This window comes from Coccinella septempunctata, chromosome 3 (assembly GCF_907165205.1).
Source record: "Coccinella septempunctata chromosome 3, icCocSept1.1, whole genome shotgun sequence".
Taxonomy (NCBI): Eukaryota; Metazoa; Arthropoda; class Insecta; order Coleoptera; family Coccinellidae; genus Coccinella; species Coccinella septempunctata.
Window position 1 is genome coordinate 11,683,773 of NC_058191.1, and position 20,257 is coordinate 11,704,029.

Consider the following 20,257-nt stretch of genomic DNA (forward strand, 5'->3'; position numbering starts at 1 on the left):
GATAATAATGAAACTGAAAAACCGGAAAGCACCAGGAGAAGATAGGATAACGAATTATATGTTGAAGAAATTGCCTAGAAAAGGAATAGCAGCCTTGACGAATATAACAAACGGAGTGATGAGGACCGAATACTACCCAAAGAGATGGAAAACTGCAGAAATGATAGTTTTCAACAAGCCTGGAAAGGAACGGAAATTTCCTCAAAATTATAGACCAATCAGCCTATTATCAGCACTAGGAAAAGTCGTCGAGAGGGTTATCGCCAAAAGGCTGAATGAGGAAACAGAAATGTTGAAGATAATTCCACCCGAACAATTTGGATTTCGACGAGAACACTCGACTGAACTCCAATTACTACGGCTCATAGAATACGTCACCGAAGGAATGCAGACCAAACAGGCCACAGGATTAGTTCTGATGGATATCGAGAGAGCTTTTGATAGAGTATGGCACGAAGGCCTAATCTACAAGATGAAAAAAGCAGGATTCGACCAAGCTATGCAAGATTATAAGGAACTATCTGAGGAATAGAAACTTTTATGTGAAAATAGATGGAGCAACCTCTCAAATCAAACAATTAGAAGCGGGAGTGCCTCCTCAAGGATCGGTACTTGGACCTCTGCTTTATGTAATATACGTCTATGATATCCCGAAGAATGCTAGAAATATGCTCACATTGTACGCAGATGACACAGGAATAGCGTTCAGACATCGACGCCCAGAGATCATACACCGGAGACTGCAGGAAGCCATAGATGAATTACTCAAATGGTGCATCAAATGGAAAATCCAAATCAATGGAAGAAAGACTCAAGCAATATTACTGCAAAAGAGAAGATTGAGGATGGAAGAAAACCTTGAAGTTGATGGAGAAGAGGTTGAATGGAAAAATGAAGCAACATACCTAGGAGTGACGCTTGACAGAGGACTTACATGGAAAAACCACATCAATTGTGCAGTTGATAAAACAAAAGCCGCAATGAGTAAACTTTATCCACTCATAGCCAGAAGAAGTCATATGAATAAGAACATCAAGTTGACGATGATTAAAACAATTGCGCGACCACAACTCACATATGGATCGGCGGCATGGGGCTTCGCAGCCAAGACCCACATCAAGAAAATACAGGCCACTGAGAATAAACTCCTTAGAATGGCGATGGACGTACCCTGGTCTGTTAGGAACAAACAAATCTACAAGGACTTGGAATGGGAACCAGTTACAGAATTTATGAAGAGAAAGGCGGAAAGGATATTCGACAAAGCCAAACAACATCCAAATGAGGAACTACGAAGATTAGTCGACTACGATCCAACGGAAGAAGCTAGAAGGTCAAGAACCTACTACCGAAGACCCAGAGATCAGGTAAGGATTTAAATGTAACCAAAGAAGAGCTTAACCTATAAAAGCTATAGGCATCATACAAATATCAACACGACTATGATCGTGTGAGAGTCCAGAAACCATAAGAGTCAACTGGTTAATAGGCAAAATGCCCGGAACCTATGAAGAAGCAGTTAAGGGTTTTTAGTGGGTCTCGAGCTCGGAGAGTGGGAATCCCCACACTGTTCCCCCTCAGGAGAGGGTGTGTTCGTCTGTTTGCAGATGCTACACCAAAAAAAAAAAAAAAGTAGGCAAGTACAAGTACAGTTACAGTGCAAGCGACTAGTGGAAATAAACAAGAGTGGAAATAAATAGTAGTGTAATAGTTAGTTTGTGAGTTATGAGTATTTTAAGTGTAAATAAATAATTTTAATAAGTTGGACTTTTTAATTCAGCGAAGAAAACGTTACAATAGAGTATACACTTTGATAGTTTATTCTGTCAAAATAATCGTTACAAAAACCTTGAAAATGAGAAGTCGCAATGTTGCTGTCAATGGTGCTTTTTTTACACCTACTATGTGATGTACTGGGTAATTACCCGCGATATGCGATGTTGCGGACATTAAGCACTCTCCAGTAAGTACTGGTGGCCTTTTTTTAAATCAACATTGTGAAGTAGCATTTCCACAGTGGTAATTCCTAACAACTTCCCTGTGACTGAAACTGGTTGACTGGGTATACAACGTGTCCCAAAATTCAATGATAAGCCGGCGCCGTAGGGTGTACATGGTCGTGACTACTTCAGAAAAAATAAGAAAAAAAATCCAGCTCACTTTGTTATTTAATTACAAAATAACTTAGAAATTCTTCGAAAATTAACAACCTTCATGACATTTTAAGTTACTACGGCCACAATTTTTCAAAAATTTTTGTAAATTTTTTTGTGTCGGCAACTTGAGTAGTACTGCTGCCCACCACGATTCCTAAATCTCCTAGAATACTTATAGTTTTTACACAAAAAATGATCAAGATATGTTTTTCCCATAAAATTTCGAAAGATTTTTCCGTTCAGCCCACTTTCCCTCATTGTTTTGTTAAAAAAAGTATGGAAACTATGGCGGCAAGTTTTCCTAAAAATTTACACAACTAACCAAGATTCCAAAATAGTATAATAATCCAAGAAAAATAGTCGCAAAAAAAATATGCGTACCATTTCTTAGAAGGACTAAATTACTTAATTGTTCTCGTTCATAGTGACAATTTTTATTATGTGCCGAAATGAGATTGTGTAAAGTCATTTCTTGGATTTTCAATGGGGTACGTGTGTTGTTGATGAAATTTAGAAATTAAAGAGAAAAATATAGCGAGAGATACACCTTAGAGAAGGATAGTGGATGTTCTTTGTTTAATAACAATAGCACTGATAAAGAAGTTCCTATTCTCGGCAAAGTCAGTACCAATCTCAGAACATAGATACATGGAATGGACATTCTATGCTACGGATGAATTTTTTGTAGTTCACACATTCGATGTTCCTCTGTCTAGCACGACACTAAGGCAGTGGCGTTAAATTGAAAAATTTACATACTTCCTATCTATTCGTACTGAAAATTGATGTAAATGATGTCCGAGTCAACTGTCTCAATTTTGATTGGCAACACTAAGCAACTATCTCACTCCAGTCTTTGGAATGTTTTTTTTCCATTCCATGTATCTATGTTCTGAGATTGGTACTGACTTTGCCGAGAATAGGAACTTCTTTATCAGTGCTATTGTTATTAAACAAAGAACATCTACTATCCTTCTCTAAGGTGTATCTCTCGCTATATTTTTCTCTTTAATTTCTAAATTTCATCAACAACACACGTACCCCATTGAAATTCCAAGAAATGACTTTACACAATCTCATTTCGGCACATAATAAAAATTGTCACTATGAACGAGAACAATTAAGTAATTTAGTCCTTCTAAGAAATGGTACGCATATTTTTTTTGCGACTATTTTTCTTGGATTATTATACTATTTTGGAATCTTGGTTAGTTGTGTAAATTTTTAGAAAAACTTGCCGCCATAGTTTCCATACTTTTTTTAACAAAACAATGAGGGAAAGTGGCTGAACGGAAAAATCTTTCAAAATTTTGTGGGAAAAACATATCTTGATTATTTTTTGTGTGAAAACTATGAGTATTCTAGGAGACTCAGGAATCGTGGTGGGCAGCAGTACTACTCAAGTTGCCGACACAAAAAAATTTACAGAAATTTTTGAAAAATTGTGGCCGTAGTAACTTAAAATGTCATGAAGGTTGTTAATTTTCGAAGAATTTCTAAGTTATTTTGTAATTAAATAACAAAGTGAGCTGGATTTTTTTTCTTATTTTTTCTGAAGTAGTCACGACCATGTACACCCTACGGCGCCGGCTTATCGTTGAATTTTGGGACACGTTGTATAGAACAGAAGATGAAAATGGAAACTACATGCATGCGAACTCAAATAACTTCTGAGAAACACTTCAAAGAAAGGGAAAGACCAAATTACAGAATTTTGCGTTAGAGTTCAATGAATTGAATCAACAATTATTTTCATTCTGAATTAGATAAATCTGAGCACTTTCAGCTTAATATTTTCTCATCCACATGCAGCATGAAAGAATTAGCTCATTTTCTTTCAATTTTCCTTAACACAATTCAATTTCTGAAATATCACTTTTTCACACCAGAGCTAGTAGTATCAAAAATGTTACATTTGAATAAAATACACACCCAAATTTTCCTTTATGAGTTAAACTTCTGCGTCCTGTGAATATAGAACAAGAAGGTAAAAATCTGTATTTTTCAAGATATGCACCTAATTCCTAATAATCACCCTTTTGATCTCATGCATGCATATCTACATACACATCTCGTATAATGAAATGGTAATACAAAAGCCATAATGAGTCTTCGTGTAGACCGACGCCTGTCTCCTCTTCTTGGGTGTTCCCACCCCCATCCTCCAGATCCGCATTACCAATTCACAAATGTTATTGTTTTCCCTACGAACAAGACATTAAACCTGTGTCGGAGCCCGTGTACCGACACCCTATAAATTTTAATGACGCCGTAATCTCTCCACTCCGCGCTGATACAGGGCAACAAAATTTCCAGAGTGACAATAAAACTCGATCACGTTATTGGTCATGATTTCGCCCGTGATTCCTGGAGGGATGGTAGGTAGACAGGTGTGCGAAATGGAACATTTAGTGTTCTATGCGGAAATTTCTGGTCGCTTGCCGGTGCAGGAAGCTCAGTTGTATCTAACGGCTGTTTTTGTATATTATTATGAGATGCGTTAAAGGAGAGAAATGGATGATTTTGGGATTGGTAGTTCTAATTTTTGCAGATTTGTTTCTGATGTTGCTGTATAAATAATACAAGTTTGTGTCCTAAAGCGCCGAAAGCAACTGTTTCAAGAATGGAAAAAACCATGAATAAATCGTTATTTTTTAAAATTTTGGCGACTAAAGGACAAGTTTTCGAAAAAACGTTTTCGGGACGTATTTAAAGTAGACTAGACTTGCTACAATACGATACTGTTTCTGGAGACCCAATAGTTTCCGAGATTAATGCCCGTTTTCACCAACGATCCCTAAACGAGCCCCTATCTAAGTATTCCTTAGCTTTAGGGAGTACCTAACTCTACCTTTAATATAAATTCGTTTTCACCGTACAAAGGAACACTTTGTTAAGGAATACTTATCTAGGATAAGTAGCTACGAAATTTGGCTACGAGCGTACAGACGTATTGGTTCACCGAATCGGACGATTTTTTTTATATCTTGCAAACAGATATCCGTTTATATTCTCCTGAAATATTCCAATGTCCTGTGCCCTATATTCATTGTTTCCTTGTAATAAATTAAAAAGAAATGTATTTTGTATCAGATTTCAACAGTATTTCGAAAACATAAGGATCTGTGCTCGTGACATTGACCTGTCGTTGTGGTTCGATTTTTTTGAGAGAAACTACGCAAGTATCTGGCTTTTGAATCCTAGTAATCATGAAAAGAGAAAATAGAAGCGAGCTTTTATAGAATACATAGTACTCCGCTCTACACTCCTACATATAACACTGGATTATGTGATCTATCTAAAAACAGAAAGTGGAAGTGGATATCTTCGATAATGTTTCAAATTTCATAATAAAGTTCAGTACACACCAAATTCTTGGCAGAATATTGACAAAGAAGTTAGATCAAAAAAGGAGTTACCTCGGGAGTTACCTATATGAAATATTCCAAATTCAAAGATTCATGAGAAGAAAAGATGTATGATGTATTCCAGAATGTGCTCATGTTTTTAAATAATCTGAAGATTGGAAGATGAGAATAGAACAAAGTGGTATATTTTTTCTCGGATTGAATGCTATATTGAGAAACACTCTTGAAGCATATTTCAACAACAGTTGAAGTGTTTTTATGTGAAGTGTTAATGTCGATTACCCAACTTTCAGTACTCTCGTCAAGCATATCAATAAAACATTTTGATATCTATATATTGCTCAATATTTTTTTTCCAAATATTCAATTTCCTATTGATAATAATTCACTCAACTTACTTTCTATAGGAAGAAATATTCATCTATAGTCCATTCAAGAATGATTGACATCCCAGTAGGACTTGAAAGTCCAGACGCAGCTTAAATCTGGTCATAAAAGATCCTCAATAATTTCTGTACTTTCAATCACAGAGTGGAATATTTAAATATAACCTATTCGTAGTAGGTATTTGAAAAGAAGAAATATTCAAATTCAGAGCATATTAATCAGCAATCAAAATTGATATAATTATCTTTTCAATTTGTTGGATTGAATTAAGAATGTAAACAGCTCTACAGAACTTAAATTAACTTGGGTCAGTGCATAGATTCACAATAATTGGTCTGTGGATCGCTGTTTATTCACAATACCAACCTGAATTCCGCAACACAAAATCTGAAATTATGGGCTTTTACCAACTTAAATTCGATTTTACATAGCCACCCGAGATGTCAAGCATTCTTGACTATAAATAAAATAGTTCCGTACTAGTTTTTTTTATTGATGAAGACAGAAACATAAATCCAATATTTCCTTTGCGTTGATAGTCATACAAATCATTCTATATGGTTTCACCGAACATCCTCCTCGAGATATGAAGAATCACCAAATTCCAACATGACTGCATTTTCTCATAAACTTCCATTGTATATGTTCAAAATTTTTCACACACTTCAACACAACTGCTTCTATTCATTCCTAAGAATAAGCTCTGCTCTATTGGTATTCGAGCGATTTCTACTCTTGAAAGCTCTCAAATATTATTGTTCATTTGCTAGAAATTGGTGTTTAGACGTTATCACTGTGAAGGGGTTTTTAGTTCAATCACTGCCTGAATTACCGTGTCTCCAAATGAATACACAAATCTCAAACCAACCCCTCAAAATTTGATGATAGGGATATCGAAGAGCCACAAATTCACGACTAACATTTATCCCTCTCTCAAAAAAAATTCTTTTTGCGTATCGTAGAAATGTCAAAATCCGCTGTCACTTTATTAGGGATTCGATACGGGGTCGACTTTCGGGCTTTAATAATTTAGAGTATCCCCTAGCACTTAAGAGTTCCCTAAACGTTGGTGAAAACGAAATTGAAGCTAAGAGTCACTTAAATGGGCTTAGGCATTCCTTAAAATTTAGGGATCGTTGGTGAAAACGGGCATAAGCGTCTCAATCGATGTCTTAAAGCGTGACGTCATTAATTTTGTTGGCGCAAAAATAGAAGTTAAGTCACCTGTCATTGTCACTAGACAGCGAATTGAATTGTGAATTTTGAAATTTCAAAATAAGATAAGGATTTTTTCAATTTTGGACAAAGTTGCGTTCGGCGCTCGAGGTCAAAAACTTATTCATAAGGCCAATATCAGAAACAAGTCTGCAAAAATTCAGAAGTACTTGTTTGACATATACTCACCCATACTTTCAGGCGACAAAGTTACTGGATAAAATGCTTTCATGAATGATAAATGCAATTGTGAATTTTGTTCGTTACAGATTCTTATGAAATTTTTTCTTTGTTTTGTCCTTGGGAATTACTTCCTGAAGTAAAATGAGGTTGGACACAGTCAACCTGTATATCCACCAGATAAACAGGCAGGTTTGATAACGAAGTTAATTTCTCCAACAACGCCCACTCCAGTGGCTCATGACACAACCCCTCAACATTCTCAACAACCGAACAGACATCCCCGTTTAGGCGCCACATCTTCCCCCTTGTCCCCATCAGAAATATGTAACAAGAATAATAATCTACGACCCCCCAATTCACACATCGCGAGTTTCGCCCCGTCTCCTTCCGCTTCATTTTGCTTCGGGGACAGCAATGTTCCTATTGTACGAAACAACGCAACCAAACCAGAAATTCCGTTTACGACGCGTCCGACAATCAGCCAATTTGGTCCCGCGCCCCCGGTCCGACCGATGTACTCGTCAAACATGCCGAGGGTGCCCCGGACTTGCCTTTTGTCGTGGCACGCACACGGACCATCGCAAAAGTCAACTCGGACTCGCCACCTTATCAAGGAAGTGTAAATATGTCGGGGTGGCTGTGGATTGCTTTGTGTCGCAGCAATCAACGACAGAAGACAGTGGCGGAGAAACATTTGGCGTAGTTTACAGACAGCCACATATAATACTCTTCTTCGTCTCTACAGGGAAGAATACTTCAAGTTCTTCAAGAGAGTGCCAAAGTTTGTAGCCTAATCACATTCCAAATACACATTTCTGGTGTTTGGCCATATCTGGGAAATTTCTCATTCTAAATAAATGATGAGTATTTAAATTTATATTTGGTGTGCTCCTTTCTAAAATCACGAGAAATGTCTGTTCTTATGAAATTGACTACAAACTTCGCTTCGGGGAGCATCCAACCACACCGGGCTATTCTGTGTGCATCACAGGACGTATGAGAACGTTCCCAACTAGTGCAGTTGAGGTTATTGTTGATCTTCTAATTATCTATCTAGTGATTTATAGATTATCGAGGCCATCCTCAGATAAGCTATGTGAAGCTGGCACCCCCAAATGAGAATTTTGAAACAAAAATTTCAGGGCCGTTTATCCATCGAAGGTCCATGTTTGTCCACTTTTTTTTTCATTTGTCCAGGCACCGTTTTAGAGATATCGCAAAAGAACTATTTTCGGTTCATTTTCTGAGCAGCACCCCAAAATCGCAAAAACTTATTTTGGATGGTACAGATCGTTTGTCCAACGTGAGTCCACGTTTGTCCACCAAATTTTTTCATTTGTCCACCCACACAACCATAGAAATCAATCTTTGGAAATTTTGAAATGTGTGAAGTTGGCACCCCTAAATGAAAATTTTTAATCCAAAATTTCAGGATCGTTTGTCCATCGTAGGTCCATGTTCGTCCACCTTTTTTTTTTTCATTTGTCCAGGCACCGTTTGAGAGATATGAAAAAATAAGTTTTTTCGGTACATTTTCTGAGCAGGTCACCCAAATTGCGAAAATGATGGCAATGTGATACAAATCCTTAAACCAAGGCCCGTGCGCCCGTGCACGTGCGAATAACTAAATTTATACGATAGATAAGTCTTATTCTTAGGATAAGTAAAAATGCAGTCTTTTCACTGTTAGATGGTGTTTTTCTTCGAATAAATCTGTCATTGAAACTCGTTAATAAGATTTTATTTGTCATAGATCGAATGTCGGTACGTCATTATTGGTAGAATTTTTTAGATTCCGGATGTATGGTTATTCTTTGTGTGATTTTCACAAAATATATGCTTTCTAGTTGGAATTATGACAATTTCTACAATGTCGTGTCTTATTTTACATTAATCAGTGAAAAGTAGTATACCGCGATTTCGTAGAATTGTTATTCGTCAAATGATTTCATCTGAAAGCCCCGAAATAAGATATCCTTCAGATAGTAAATTATTTGACAGATACTTATTCACATTGAATAAAATTTATTCGAAGTTGAAAGTACTGGGCCTAAAAATAATTGGTTAATAGCCGTGTGCATCGACTTATTTAAGGCGAGATTGACGTTAATACTTGATTATTTCTCTGATTTCTATAGCAGTTACCATAGCAATCACCGAATTAAAATTAATTCTGTCTTGAAAACCATATGTGAAGGCAGCCATATCTACAAAACTGTGAAATTTTGAGCGCCATTTCCCCAGTGGCACTGCAATTATCAGTTCGAACGTGATTCGTACCTAGCAAAATTTATTTTACCGTTGTTTTCTGGTGAGTTATTTGTTGTTATTTTGTTCTGATTGATATTAAAATCGATGAACTATGGAATCATCCAGTGATTTCAGTTAACCTCATTGCAATAATTGGTTGTTTCATGAAGTTATGGTTTTTATTGTTTTTTGTTGACATTTGGACAATTGACATACATATACTCGTACAATGGACAAAATGACATACCACGTCATTAGTCTGTAACGTTTCTGTTAATATTAGTGGCTTTCCAATTGCACAATTTGAGCACCCAGTCGAGCACATGCGTGCGCAGTGCTTCAAACGCATGTTCCAAATTGTCGTTTTTAAGATCTGTGTGTCAAACACGGTTGCGTTTTCCCCTTGCCCCTCAAACACCAGATAAAGGTTTGCGCTTTTAACACAAACTATAAAATTGAGGTTATGTAGATTTAGATGTGTTTTGAAATTTAAAAATTTTTTAACAAACTTCGAAAGTTTGTTCCAATTGATTCTTGTGTGCCAAGCTCATGAGCGTCGAGGCCATGGGTTTCGTGCACAAAGTGCTTGATAAATTGGAAAGCACTTATATATTTATCATTTTGTTTTGGTGATATGAGGCGAAACTATGAAAGAAAAGCTACCCATTTACAAATTGTGTGTTCGTTTTATGAACCGTGGGAAAGGCTACAACTGTTCAGAATGCAAGTAATTGCCCCACAATGACATGCATATGGCCCAACAATCCTGATATTTTTTCAGGCTACATATTTGAACCTGTCTACAGAAACCACAAATATTCCGTTGAATCAGAAGGGTATGACAGACAGTGCACCTGAACTTATTTTCAGCTAACATTTGCCATTAACGGAATGTTTTAACACTTCTTCAATCCAAAAAGATCTATTAGTTACTCTGTTGCATCTATTTTACATCACACGTCAACAAATGACGATAATCAGAAAAACACCACCATTGCTGATATTGGAATTGTGCTTCATGATGTGATGAACCTTAATTCAGAAACAAGTGTAGAGGAGCCTTATGCAGTTGTGGTAGCTAAAGCAGCGTACAATGACGGTCTGAGACCTGGTACCTCGAAGCAAAATCACTGACATATCCAATGGTTCTCATTCGAGGCCAAAGAAAAAAAAATCGAAACCAGGCAAGAAATTATTGCTAAACACAGACCAAAGGATCCAGGCAGTTGAAGACACAAGTTATAAGTGAAGAAATTCTGATGATAATGAAAGAAATATTTTTGCTACCAAAAACTCTACATCATCAGATAAGAAATTGAGATCATCGAGGCAGCGTACAACTCCTCAGATAGATGATAGCTTAGGAGGTTAAGATTTATTATGCGAGACAGAACATGAGGATATCGACTGCGCCTCCATTAATTGCAAGTCTACAAAACGATATACCTGTGAATTGTGTTTTTAATATTTAAGTATAATATTATGCCCTTACACAGAGGACACAGAGGTCTTCTGCAATAATATATGGTCCACAGAGGGTCATTCGAGTCTTGGGGTGCCACAGGGTTCTATATTAGGACCCCTTCATTCATAATCTTTATGAGTGATTTTTTTTTCTCATGGCTGCCTACGAACATCTTTTATGGCCTGACGACTCAGGGATTACACTGGAGCATAAAGGAGCTGCAAGGAGCTGAGCAGCTTGAGTGTACAGCACAATTAAGGGCTAAGGAGTTGGTTGCAATTTTTCTTGATATGAATTTCATTATAGTTCCTAGTTAATCGAAAGAAAAAATTTCAGTCTGTTAGAATTTCCTAGCAAAATAAAACTCCCACCTCTACTCTGGTTCTTGCTGGACGATAAAATATTGCATTTGGAAAGCTTTTTCCAGAAGAAAAAATTAATTCAAAAAAATCACTTCAATGATTGAAAAAATATAGTTCATTGACTGAGAACATTTAAATCCAATGTTCATAAAAACCTTCTACTCCTCGGTTTAAAAGACCACGAGCCTCCGCTGCAGAATAGTAGTGGAGCGACTGGGACAGAGGCAACAGTAGTGTTTGCAGTCGTGATTACAGAAATTTTTCGGTAATATCAAATATTCCAAATTTCGATCTATTCAAGAATGGATAAAACGAATTTCAGAGATAAGCCGATGAGTTAACCTTCTCTCTGGAACTACACCACTGGCGTAGTCGGTAAATATTCGCATTTCGTATGTGGCTGTGTACGCCACGGCTGCATCAATCAAAGAAGCACGTAGCTTTCCTTGTTGTAGCGTAAGTAACTAGATTGGCGTTGATGGATCCTGTATTTATTATTATAGCTGATAGGCCAGTGGCTCGGGAATGTTATACCTAGCTGAAATTAACTCTCTCAATCAGAAGAGGAATAAGGACTGTTTGTATTCGAAATGGTTCACAAATTTGGGGACAGAAGATAAGATATAAGAAGATAACAATAGATATGAATGAAATTTCAAAATGTAACCTATTGAAAATATTCAATAGGTATCCTGAAGCAAATTTTTTGGATCACCACTTCAAACTTTATTATCAAATAAATAACTTTGTACAAGTACCCTTACACTTCATTCATAGAATTCCACAAGGCATTCGACTCTATCGAAACATTTGTGGAGGCAACGGACGACGCGACGACGCTAGGATAGATTCTCGATACACCAATCTGTTGAAATATATATGAAAATGCCGCCTTTCACCTCAAGGTAAATGAAGAATGAAAAACACTTGAAATCCGATTGAATAGGGGTGTGCGTCAGGGCGATACCATATCCCCAAAATTATTCAACATCGCTCTGGAGAACATCTTCAAATAGTTGCACTGGGAAACGAAAGGTATTAACATCGATGGATCATACCTGAACCATCTCCGGTTTGCGGATGATATTGTTCTGATTAGCAGTGATGCCCAAGAACTGGTAAAAATGCTAGAAGAATTGGCGGACGCTGCCGAAAAGGTTGGCTTGAAGATGAACATCTCGAAGACCAAGATAATGAATAACATCGAGGAAGACATCTATTTACATTCTACGAAGCTGGGGAATGTAACAGGATATATCTATCTTGGACATGCAATAAGATTGGGTAGAGAGAATAAGACAGCGGAGCTGAGCAGGGGAATAAGACTGACATGGGTAGCTTTTGGAAAACTGAAATATATATTCAAGAACAACAACATTCCAATAAACCTGAAAAAAAGAGTTTTTGATGCCTGTATACTGCCAGTGTCGACATATGGCCTTGAAACAATGGCAATCACGAAAAAGTCTACGAGTAAATTGAGGGTAATGCAGAAAGCTATGGAACGCGCGATGCTCGGGTTGAGTTTGAGAGATAAGGTGAGAAACGAAGAAATACGATAAAGAACAAAAGTCGTAGATATAATACAGCGCGTGGCAGATCTGAAATGGCAATGGGTGGGACACGTGGCTCATCAAGATTCTAACAGGTGGACAAATAAGCTAACACACTGGCCACCAAGACAGACAAAACGCAGTGACGGTAGACCGCAACGGAGATGGTTAGATGACATTAAGGCACGGGCGGGAAATGGATGGCATCTGGTGGCACAGGACAGATCGGAGTGGAGTCATTTGAAGGAGTCCTACGTCCAGGAGTGGATGAAGAATGGCTGAGGAGAAGGAGAAGAAGAACTTTGTACGGCTTCTTTCTAATTACTGAATGTTGTCGTTCACAATATTCGATTTCTGAAACGTGAATAATTGTCAGTTATTGGTTTATGACAGATTTCTTGAAACAAGGGCGAAAAAAACTAATTGACCACACCTTAAAAACGAATATTCAACAAAAATCCTCCTCATTGTGCTCACCGACCTACAGCTGGCGTTTGCTATTGCTATTTTAGAACTATAGAAACTGGTTAAACTAGGGTACGATATTCACAAAGTGTTTAGCCGCTAAAGCCTCTTTTAATTCATGGGCCTTTATTATAGCTACGGGTTTTCATCAAGGATAGGCATCAAACTTATCAAGAAAGAACCCACTCGAAGTAAAGTTCGCTAGTTTTGGCACCAATAACTTCACCAAGCGGAAAGCTCATCGAAAAATGAAATAAAAGCCCAATTTCTCGTTGCCTGCAGTGGTCAGCGAACGAAACAAGTTCGTTATTTCCCGACTGGATAGCGGCGCTGTCATACTAATTTCCTTTTTCCATGCAAATCAGGATCGTGCATTCTTGAGTCGGCGTTTCCGTTCGTTTAGAACTGCGTCCGTAGCGGGTTTTACGACGCTCAGCTTAATCAGTCAACTGAAAATATCCGAAGCAACGAAATAATTAAAAGTTTAGAGCAGGAACAATTTTCAAGGAAGTTGTGATTGTTTTTGGAGTTGAGGGAAATTTCGTAGCGAGGAGGATGGCAGGCAGGCAGTTGGCCATGGAGAGCCACCGGGCCAGAAAGGGATAATTTCATTTACATACAAACTCGGAAAGTTAGGAGTTATCTTACAGGCAGCAGGCACCATCTGCAAATCAGGCCCGCTCGTTTACCTGCTGTGTACTTTTTAATTATTTAAATAAATGTTTTGTTCTTTTGCATTATACATGTCGCAGGCGCTGAGGGATCGCGAAAGCGACATTGCGGACCTCTCTACGAGGGTTGACCGAAAATAAAATCACTTTATATTTAGATGTTCCTTTCACTGATTAGCACATTTTAAGCGAATACTTCTTTGGGCGCGCTCGTGCGTTGTGTGTAAATCGAAATTTTTTGTTCAAATCGGCGTTACGGCCGAATGAAACGAAATAATATTGCGGCTGTCTGTACTTGAACAAGATAGACAGCATGGCAAAGGCGGAAGGTGTATCACTGTACGAGGGTATGTAGTGGAATCTTGCTGTTATGATTTCTTGGTTTCGGTAGGTAGGGACAGGCGACTAAGAAAAGTGCTTACATTATTAATTGAAGGCATTTTCAAGGTGTCATATTCTTCTGAAAAACGTGGCGAATTATCAAGCCGTTCCCTTCGAATTTTTTTTTATTTTTCAGTATCGTCGAATTATTCTCAATAGAGAGAATGTCGAAATCGAAATCGTATAGTGAAATATACGTTTGTGACAAAAAAAATTCGGTACCTACTAGTGATAGAAGTGAAACATCTTTAATTGGTTGTAAATGCAGGAATAGACCTATAGTTATGATGAACTGCGAGGAAAAGTTATTTCAATCGAATAAAATTATAACTTCTTTCATTACTGGAAAATAATTTAAATACATATATCCATTCAATTTTTTATGCTCAACGAAAGACACGTTGTGTCACACGAACTGAGTTTAGAATCTAAACTCATGTTAAGCTCGCCACAATTCATACTACACAACATCAGATGTAGTTATGTGTATGTGTTATACTTATACCTTAACATACGTCATGGTGATTTCGCAATAGAATTTTCATCGATAGGTTGATTTTTTTGCCTCTAATAGGTAGTTGTCAAAACTATTATTATGCGGTTTGCACGATCGCAGATATCCAAATTTGATTGAGTATTAATATCGAATGTGTTCAAGAGATATCAGAGTGGGTATAGTAGTGACTTTGAATTGAAGATTGCTAAGAAAGTGCAGTTCACTATTGGTAACACACGCAGTGAAAGTGGAAGACTTGTGGTCTGTCGAAACATGTACACAACCATGTACAAACCAAATAAATGGAAGTGAGCACCTATGAATGAAAATTATGTGAACGAATTTCAGAATTGTGTATTAATTTGTTTTAGTTCCATTACACATGGAGATTTTTTGACCTATCCGCTATTGAAAAATCCAATCTGAAATGGGAGTCCGTCCCTGAATATTGCAATACTTGCACATCGAGTGGATTTGAACTGCTAATATTCTTCTGTGTCCTTTTTTTGATATATCTCGGTATGGTTTTTCCATGAAAATCAAGACATCCAAAAAATTTATCTCCGATTACGTATTTTCAATATTTTTTTTCTCTATATCTGTAGATGTGCCACGAGATTTTATGAATCTTATTTAGAATGTATTTAGTGAAGTTCAAATTGCTATAATAGGTTTATAAACTTTTCCATCTATAAGGTGATTTTCTAATGATTTCCGATAATATGAAAAAAATAGAGTCCCGTTTTGGATACTGATAAACTGTTACATCTGCTCTATGGGGATTAGTGTAGTCCTCTCATTCATCAAATTTGATGGGTTTGTGATCATTCGTTCGTGCACTAGAGCATTTTCAAAATATTACCCAAAACAGGAGATCGCCCTATACAATCCAAACGAGTGGCTAAAGACCTGGCATGTAGGGTATTTTTGGAACCGGCTAAGTATTCAAAGGTTATTGTAACGTGGTACCATACAATTTGATCTGTGTTTCAATCATTCGAAAATTCTGATTCATTCTATTTGTGCACTCATTTACGATTTTTCAATAGTTCAACTGCAACTGCTGGAATATTGTTGCAATATCGTTGCATAATTTCGGAATTTTGTGTAAATTTCAGTTCAATTCATCTCCTTCCATTTCCCAGTTTGTGCAATTCGCCTAGACACCTCCAAAATATAGTGAACAGACAGCGGATTGACGTAAAGTATTGCCAACACGACGAAGACTCATTTTGTAAATCCGAATGAGTATATGTATTCACATTGAAGATTTCCATCCTCATCAAGAGTACTAGAGATAGGTGGCCGTTCTGCTTTTCCATCCGAAAGCTCAATACGATTGAAATTATGCATCTTAATACGCGGTCGAAGCCATAAAAGACCCGTTGGAGTGGTCATCATTCACATACGACGGCGTCCCTTTGTCTCGTCAGAATTACCATATCGGCCACCAAACGATAAACAATATTATTTAGTGTGTCTGGCTGGCGGCACGAGGAGGTATTCAAAACGTTGGCATTGACGCGAATCAAATTAATTCTGCTCATCACCTCCGTTTCTCGCATTTGCGACAGGGAAATGTCTTAATTTCTAGCGATTTTATGGGTGAGTAGACTCGATTGTTCTCACGCTTTCGTTTTCCTTCACAAAACCGCAAGCGTTTGGAGGCAATGAATCATACGCTTAGTTTACATGATTTATGTGACTCAAGAAGATTGTTGGGATTTAAATTCGGATTGCAGCGACTTGGCGGTGACAGCTCGATCAAGATAATTAGTAGTGTTATATCATTTTGAAACAATCTTCAAAACCAAAGTTTACTAATGAGTGCACACAGTAACCTTTCCCAAAAATAAGCTGTCATTTCGGCACAAGGGAAAAAAGTGCAAATGTGAGAATCAACTTTTATGTGATCAACATCAGGCGCTCAGAGTACCTGATCGATAATATGAATTTATATGAAAGTAATGAGTTTTATTTGTATTCCGTTATGTTCCCATTGATATTATCTTACAATTCATCAATAAATATTTTATTTAATTTACTATCTACCCGTTCTTTAATGGTTGTCCGAAAGACCAAAAGTTGGTTTTCAATAGTAGGACAGATTGTCCCTGTTCAATGGTGCGGAATGGATATGTATAGCCTGAATAATTTGTATGGATAAGTGTAATCGATGAAATGTACCAGGTTTTTATATTTGCATTAAACAGTTTATGAATTTCTTCCGTTTTAATTTTATCCTTTCAATTATCTACGCCGTGTGGGTCCACCGGGCAACCCTAAATTAGACATGAAATCCAAATATCGATAGCATAGTAAAACAAGCTGAAATGTTCGACAATCAGATAGAACTAGTTGCCATTTTGATTATACAAAACTCGCGGCGTCAACGGGTAGAGTACTGTTGGAGATTTTGGGTGGTTTTATTGTCTGTCCATCGAACAACTGACACAAATACGTAAGTACTTTACATATTACAATGAATTATTTTGTACCATATACTATTTCATATAAATTTCAACATAAGGGTTAAATAAAACCCAAAAAGTCTTTCATATTTATTATACGGCTTAAAGTTTTAGATGAGTTGTGATGGGCTTTTTCTCTCACCCTGGCCGACTCTTACCTTTGCTCGGGCTCCAGTGGGGCAATCAGTGAAACCCCACTACACTCACAGAATCTCCAAAGAATTAGAGTAGTAAGACTTGAGTATCAATGAAGAAGGGTATCGATGAAGACTAGGGTGGTAGCGTCTTCTAAGTGTCTGCTTTTTAACGGTCTTTAGGTGTTAAAAAGAGTACCTACCTCTTCTAACTACACACCTAGATGAAACTGATTTAATAAATTGACTATCACTGGCGAAATAATTGGCAAAAAAATAAACGCTCAGTCCTTCATTCCTACTGGATTAAATTATATACAGAAATGTACAAGTAATAATAAATATTGATGTCAACCGGCGGCGTGGTCGGTGGGGGGCGGCTGATGAAATACGGTCTCTCCAGGAAAATACGGTTGAAATAGACGGTAAATACGGTTAAATTCTGCACGGTCACTCCAGAGGGGTACGGTGGAAATAGACGGTAAATACGGTTAAGTTTTGTACGGTCACTCCAGATGAGTAGTGTGGAAATAGACGGTAATTACGGTTAACTTTCGAAATCCTGGCAAGTCACTCCCTCTGTCGGCGGAAATCGGTACGGTGGCTGGTCTCAGTTCAACTGCAGTGCACCCTGTCTCTCTCTCTTTCTCTCTCTCTCTGTGACCCTCAAGATGGCCGCCAGTCAGACAGCTGGTCGGAAGGAGCTGTCAACCTGTAACTTGATCAGTCGGAAGTCGACAATATATTAACAAAACGAGCACCAAAAACACAAAAGGAACCCCAAGTCCTCCCTGAACCCAACGGCGGTCGAACGGACGCGGAAGCCAGCACTACACAGCCTACAATAACTAGATCAAGTTTAAACTATGTATTCTTAGCCAGTCCAACAGACTAAAGAAAGCGGAAACAGCGAAGAAATCCCCTCAGGTATGCACTAAGTAAGGAATAATAATGCTACAAGTGACTTGCCCTAAACTTTAAAACCTGTCGTAATTCTAACTGTACGGTGAAACAGCCGGCTAAATTCTAAAATATATAAATTCTGAAAACAAAACAGATATACGGTTTCCGCTACAAATATGGGACTGGACGGTGGAAAACAATGACATAATATCAATCAGTAAATCCCCCTATGCTAATATAACGGTTTTCTTCCAAAATATTTCGATTGTCAGTTCCTATTATGAAAGTATCGGTGAAGAAATTTCCTTTTGTGGCGGAGCGAGAATCTGCCTCGTCACATCCCCCTCCTCCGTTGGCAAGAAAAATAAAACGCCCAACGGCGGTCGAACGGACGCGGAAGCCAGCAATACACAGCCTACAATAACTAGATCAAGTTTAAACGATAGGTAGGTATTTTCAGCCAGTCCAACGGACTAAAGAGAACGGAAAATAGCGAAGATATCCCCTCAGGTATGCACTACGTAAGGAATAGTAATGCTAGAAGTGACTTGCCCTAAACTTTCAAACCTGTCGTAATTCTAACTGTACTGCACGGTAAAACACCTTACACACCCTCCTCGGCACCTCGATCTCAACTAATTCGCTCTTGACCTTCAACGTCGAAGAAGTACCCCTCTCCTCGGAAAACTTGCCCCACTATGGGTAACTCATCTCTCCATTGGATGCACTCAAATTGTTCGGTCAATCAGCCGGCTCGGAAAGAGACTGAAACATTTGAAGAGAAGGAAAAACGGAACAAGTTGAAAGACGTCTCTCGAGTCAGAAAATGTACGGTTGAACGGAAAGAATTTTAAAATATATGAATTCTGAAATCAAAAGACATATACGGTTTCCGCTACAAATATGGGACTGGTCGGTGGAAAACAATGAGATAATATCAATCGGTAAATCCCCCTATAATAATATAACGGTTTTCTTCCAAAATATTTCAGATCCTATTATGAAAGTATCGGTGAAGAAATTTCCTTTTGTGGCGGAGCGAAAATCTACCTCGTCACAAAGTCCCTCGGACAACCAGTCCCTTGGAGAATCGAAGTGGTTACCCGTAGGAAATTTTTGTTGTTCCTTCAATAAATACGATGTGATAAAATTTTTACTTGGGAAATATGAACATTTTAATGCTTGACACCCTAATTCAAGTTGACAGTTGACATCCTGTCTTAAGACTGAAGACCTTTTGCTTTGAAATTATTTTGTAGGGTTGTTTATTATTAAGAACGTTCATAACGTTTTTATTGTCCGGTGTACCGTATAATTGAAACTGCTGCTACTGAAACTTTATTGAATTTTTCTCATTAAGTACCTTCTTCTTAGATTGTTGGTGGTAATATTTCCATTGGACAACCAGATATGTCTAACTAAGTTGTTTCTAAATTAAAAACATATATTATCTTTTTTTTTCCTTGAAATTCAAGAAGAGTTTATAATGTTTTAAACATTCAATTACACAAAATGAAACAATGTAGCAGGAGAAATTTTCTTCCATTACTATAACAATTTCGCAATCCAATAAACAAGTTCCGATTCTGTAAAATTAGAGTTGTCCGGGAGACCTAATTATGGAAAATATTTTGAAATTTCGTGAGATATATGCCATATACAGGGTGTTTCATTCACGTTGGCCATAACCTAATGGTGAATACAGGTCATCTAGACTTCTAGACTCTCATCCTACAGTTATTAGTTTCGGAGATACAAGGTGATTCATGAACAGTTTATGGGTTTCTTCACTTCAGA